The 6,101-nt window shown below is 49.7% G+C and overlaps 1 pseudogene; it reads left to right on the plus strand.

Moving 5' to 3' along the window:
- The first annotated feature begins 4,754 nt into the window (after positions 1-4,754).
- LOC100424772 (gap junction gamma-3 protein pseudogene) lies at positions 4,755-5,506 on the plus strand (annotated as a pseudogene).
- The last annotated feature ends 595 nt before the right edge of the window (positions 5,507-6,101 follow it).

The following is a 6,101-nucleotide window of genomic DNA, read 5'->3' on the forward strand; positions in this document are numbered from 1 at the left end:
AGAGTGTGGGGAGACAGACAGGAGGTGGATTTGGAGACCAAAGACTGGGATGCCTGCCCTGAGCTGACTCGGACTCAAAAATTATCTCGCCTCGAACCACCGCCTGCCATTGTCTAATCTATAGAAGCTAGTAAATAATCATCTCTCTTTGTCTAGCATGACAGAGAACAGTATTAACTGTAAAATCTTGTAGAAATGTGACTTGATTTTCTCACTGGTCCCGCTCCCAAGCACTGGATTCATCTGAAACTCTTGGTTTCCCCTGGAGGTCACGGTTCCTGACACTCTGACTTGGGCAATTCCAAGCATGGCCCGGACCCGCTGTCCCTTAGGGATTGTTCAGGTGTCCCCTGCTGACATCCACAGGCATGGCCATGGCCACTCTGGCTGTGAGGTGCTAGAACCCTGCAAGCTCTTTCACACAAACCCAAGCCTCTTCTGTGCCTCAGTTTCCCCCCACTCCTTGGCTCTCTGGGAGACCAGGCCCTCCACTCCAGCTGCTCCACATGTCCACACCATGTTGGCCTTGGCCCACCAGCCAAAGCTTATTTGAGAGCCCTCAGTTCTCTAGGGTACAGCTCAATGAAGCAGGAATTGGCCCTGAGGTTCTCAGACTCCCTCTGAGTCCCTGAGAGTGAGTGTCCTCAAATGAGTCACCAACCGCCACACACAGTTATCACCCCCAAACACACAGCAGAGCTCTCACCTCGACCTTCTCATGAAGCCTCACCTGCCTATGTCTGTGCTTTTCCTTCCTGTGGGACAAGAACTTTCTTTTTTTTTTTTTTCCCTCTCTCTCTTTTTTTTTTTTTTTTTTTTTTTGAGAAGGAGTCTTGCTCTGTTGCCCAGGCTGGATTGCAGTGTCGCGATCTCAGCTTGCTGCAAACTCCACCTCCCAGGTCCCAGCGATTCTCCCACCCCAGCCTCCCAAGTTGCTGGGTTTACAGGCATCAGCCACTACACCCGGCAAATTTTTATATTTTCAGTAGAGACAGGGTTTCACCATGTTGGCCAGGCTGGTCTTGAACTCCTGACCTCAAGTGATCTGCCTGCCTCAGCCCCCCAAAGTGCTGGCATTACAGGCGTGAGCCATTGCATCTAGTTACAAGAACTTTCTTTATATTCTATACTCAGCCTCCCACTCCGGATTATTCCAACCCCATCTTCCAAGTTGGGTTCCATAGAGGAGTCATTCCCAGCCTTCCCGGCCTTAAGATGATTCTGAGTTAATCATCTTATCTTTCACGAAAGCCTAATTTTGAAGACTACAATTTTTTGTTTTAACACTTCGACTCCAATTTGAAAATCAAAGCCGAGAAATTACTTTTTTTTTTTTTAAAGTCTACATAAAATCCACCTTTTCCCCTTCTGGGGCTAAAACATCCTATCTGAACAGTAGCCAAGTTCAGGAAAGAAAATGCAAATAGTTGCCTGGCGCGGTGGCTGACGCCTGTAATCCCAGCACTTTGGAAGGCCCAGGAGGGCGGATCACGACGTCAGGAGATCGAGACCAGCCTGGCCAGCATAGTGAAACCCCGTCTTTACTGAAAATACAAAAAATTAGCTGGGTGTGGTGGTGTGTGCCTGTAATTTCAGCTACTCGGGAGGCTGAGGCAGGAGAATAGCCAGGTTTGGTGATGTGTGCCTGTAATCCCAGCTACTCGGGAGGCCGAGGCAGGAGAATCACGTGAATTCAGGCAGTGGAGGTTGCAGTGAGCTGAGATCTCGCCACTGCACTCCAGCCTGGGCGACAGTGCAAGACTCTGTCTCAAAAACAGAAAATGCAAATAAGAGGGAAAAATACAGCATGTGGTATGTGAAAATATGAGGACACTTGGAGCAAATAAAAGATGAAAGTTAAACATTTCAGATCAATGAAGAAACCAAAATCCACATGATCAGACCAGGGCTAAGGAAAATTGGAATAGGAGATGTGACCTCATCTATAACAAGAAACATGGATGATGATGAAGGAAGAGCGAGAAGCTGCAGGATTCAAGTCCTGGTCAGGTGTGGGGCAGGAGGAGAGGGACACAGGGCTACTGAGATACCCAGGGAAAACTTCCTGGAGCAATTCAGATTTCAGAGAGATGTGGAGGCCTAAGAGAGCTTGCCAAGTCGAGGTCAAAAGATTTCCATACAGAATGGGATTTTACATACCACGTTCTTTTGAGTCTCCAGTGTCTACCAGAGAATCAAATATACAATAAGTCCAGGCACGGTGGCTCGTGCCTGTAATCTCAGCTCTTTGGGATGCCAAAGTGAGAGGACTGCTTGAGCCAGGAGTTCCAGATCAGTCTGGGCGACGTAGCAAGATCTCGGCTCTACATTTAAAAAAATAAAAAATTATCCAGGCATGGTGGCACACACTTGTAGACCCAGCTACTTGGGAGGCTGAGGCAGGAAGATCACTTGAGCATGAGAGGTCAAGGCTGCTGTGAGCTATGATTGTACCATTGTACTCCAGCCTGAGCAACAGAGCAAGATCCTATCTCAAAAAATAAAAAATAAATAAATACACATATTAATACAACAGGTAATTAATACATAATTTCTGGATGAATCAATAAATGCATAAGCAAAGGCAATAGAAAACACTAAATATTTCTGATGACCAGGAAAAACCCCTTGGCTGGGACAGTGAATTCTACTGGGAAAGAAGGTTGAAAAAGCAAAGCTCAGAGAAATGGAAGAGGACCTTAACATATGTATACCTGGCTATACCTGATTGATGTATTTTGCCTGATTCAGTGTGCATCATTCTTCCAGCCTACCTGGGAACTATCACCAGGAGAGTCTGCCAGGCAGAGACAAGATAGTCTGAGGCAGGGGTCCCCAACCCCTGGTACCCATTCATGGCCTGTTAGGAGCTGAACCACACAGCAGAAGGTGAGCTGCAGGGTCGAAGCTTCATCTGTATTTACAGCCACCCCACCATTGCTCCCATTACCGCCTGAGCTCACCTCCTGTCAGATCAGCATCTGCATTAGATTCTCATGGGAGCACAAACCCTACTGGGAACTGTGCATGCGAGGGATGTAGGTTGCACGCTCCTTGTGAGAATCTAATGCCTGATGATCTGTCACTGTCTCCCATCAACCCCAGATGGGACTGTCTAGTCGCAGGAAAACAAGCTCAGGGCTCCCACTGATTCTACACCATGGAGAGTTGTAGAATTATTTCATTATATAATACAATGTAATAATAGAAATAAAATGCACAATAAACGGGATGCGCTGGAATCATCCCAAAACCATTCCCCTCCCTAATCCGTGGAAAAACTGTCTTCCACGGAGCCGGTCCCTGGTGCCAAAGAGATTGGGGACCGCTGGCTTAAACAATAAGAGGTCTTTTTCTCAGAGGGGTTCCAATCAGCTCTGGGCCGGATTCTCTATGGCTTTTGCCTGCCCCCTACTGGTCAAATAAATAGTTGCAGCCAAGTGTTAGGATCCAGTCCTTGGGAATTTGGCTCAAAGCCTGGATGCAAAGGCCATGAGATAACGGTCATCCGGTCTTCCTCGCACAACTCTCACAATTCCCGTCTTCTTTTTTTTTTTTTTTTGAGACGGAGTTTCACTCTTGTTGCCCAGGCTGGAGTGCAATGGCGCGATCTCGGCTCACTGCAACTTCCACTTCCCGGGTTCAAGTGATTCTCCTGCTTCAGCCTCCCGTGTAGCTGGGATTACAGGCGCCCGCCACCACACCCAGCTAATTTTTTGTATTTTTAGTAAAGACGGGGTTTCATCATCCTGGCCAGAGTGGTCTTGAACTCCTGACCTCAGGTGATCCACCCGCCTCGGCCTCCCAAAATGCTGGGATTACAGGCGTGAGCCACGGCACCCGGCCAATTCCTGCCTTTTATTATGGAGGAAAACCTCCGCGGGATGACAGCACCCCCACTGGACGTCTGTTACCTCATCGAACTTGGGTCCGCCCACCGGGTGCTGCAAACACTGATGTCTGGATTCCAGTGAGAGAAACTGAGGCATTTATTGCAGGGTGCCAAGCAAGGAGAATCAGCCAGCTCAAGTGTAAGACCTGAACTCCCCAGTGGCTTGCAGGTAAGGGTTTTCAAAGGCAGAGAGGCGGAAGTTACAGGCAAAGTCATAAATCAATACATGGCCCTGTGCAGTGGCTCACACCTGTAATTCCAACACTTTGGGAGGCCAAGGCAGGTGGATCACCTGAGGTCAGGAGTTCAAGACCAGCCTGGCCAACATGGTGAAACCCCATCTCTACTAAAAATACAAAAAATTAGCCAGGTGTGGTGGCGCACGCCTATAATCCCAGCTACTCAGAAGGCTGAGGCAGGAAAATCGCCTGAAGCCAGGAGGCAGAGGTTGTAGTGAGCGGAGATGGTGACACTCCACTACACCCTCGGCAACACAGCAAGACTCTGTCAAAAAAAAAAAAAAAAAAACACTGGTAACCTGGTGCAACGGTTCACACCTGCAATCCCAGCACTTTGGGAGGCCGAGGCAGGAGAATTGCTTGAAGTCAGGAGTTTGAGACCAGACTGGGAAACATAGCAAGACTCCGTATCTATAAAAACAGTAAAACTTAGCTGGGCGTGGTGTCATGCACCTGTAGTCCCAGCTACTCAGGAACCTGAGACAGGACAATTGCTTGAGCCCAAGAGTTGGAAGCTGCAGTGAGCTATGATCACACCATTGCACTCCAGCCTGGGGCAAAAGAGGTCTTTAAAAACAAAAAATCAATAATGTATAATCACCTTTTTAAAGCTCCCTAACAGGATGTGTAGCAGGTTCCTGCGGCGGCTGCTGGCGGAGAAGAGCTGGCACTCCCCCCGCTCCCCTGGGGGGCGCCTCCTGCTTCCCCAGCTCCTGGGATTCCGCCTTGTGCTGCTGGCTGCCAGTGGGCCTGGAGTCTATGGCGATGAGCAGAGTGAATTTGGGTGTCACACCCAGCAGCCGGGCTGCAAGGCTGCCTGCTTTGATGCCTTCCACCCCCTCTCCCCGCTGCGTTTCTGGGTCTTCCAGGTCATCTTGGTGGCTGTACCCAGCGTCCTCTACATGGGTTTCACTCTGTATCACGTGATCTGGCACTGAGAATTATCAGGAAAGGGGAAGGAGGAGGAGACCCTGATCCAGGGAGGGGAGAGCAGCAGAGATACCCCAGGGGCTGGAAGCCTCACGCTGCTCTGGGTTTACGTGGCTCAGCTAGGAGCTCAGCTGGTCCTGGAGGGGACAGCACCAGGGTTGCAGTACCACCTGTATGGGTTCCAGATGCCCAATTCCTTTGCATGTGGCCAAGAGCCTTGCCCGTATAGATTAACCTGCACCTTTTCTGCCTCTCGGAGAAGATCATCTTTCTAAAAGCCATTTTTAGAGTCAGTGGGTTCCATCTCTTGTTCACTCTTTTGGAGATTGTGCTTCTGGGTCTGGGAAGACTGTGTAAGCCCCTGCAGAACTTCCTGGGTGGGGCCTCTTCCTCCAGGCATGCCCTGGCCCTGAGCAGCAAAAGGAACCTCCAGCAGACACTGTGAGCCATCCATCGGCCTGGTCAGCCTTGTTCCATTTCAGAGACCATGTGCCCTACAGCCCCAGTGACTAGGGGTGACATCTCCTGACCTCCCCGACCTGTGGATATGGCCAAGTCGAGGTACCGGTTAACCAAAGGAGCTGAAGGAGTGAAGGACCTGCCATCCCCTAATACACAGGATGGTTATGTTGATTATGTCAAGTTGAAAACTTTGGAGAAATTGCTCTCATAGAAAGCACTAACTGGGCCAGATGCAGTGACTCACGTTTGTAATCCCAGCATTTCAGGAGGCCTAGGCAGGTGGATCGCTTGAGGTCAGGAGTTCAAGACCAGCCTGGCCAACGTAGTGAAACCCCGTGTCTACTAAAAGTACACAAACTAGCTGGGCATGGTGGCGGGCATCCGTAATCCCAGCTACCTGAGAGACTGAGGCAGGAGAATTGCTTGAACCTGGGAGGTGGAGGTTGCAAAGAGCCAAGATGGTGCCACTGCACTCCAGCCTCGGTGACTCTGTCTCAAAAAAAAAAAAAATGCTGGTGTTCCTTAGGACTGTGTTGCAGTCCCTCTCTCTCCCCGTCCCACACCCTCACTCTCCCTGG

Source organism: Macaca mulatta, chromosome 3 (genome assembly GCF_049350105.2).
Source record: "Macaca mulatta isolate MMU2019108-1 chromosome 3, T2T-MMU8v2.0, whole genome shotgun sequence".
NCBI lineage: Eukaryota > Metazoa > Chordata > Mammalia > Primates > Cercopithecidae > Macaca > Macaca mulatta.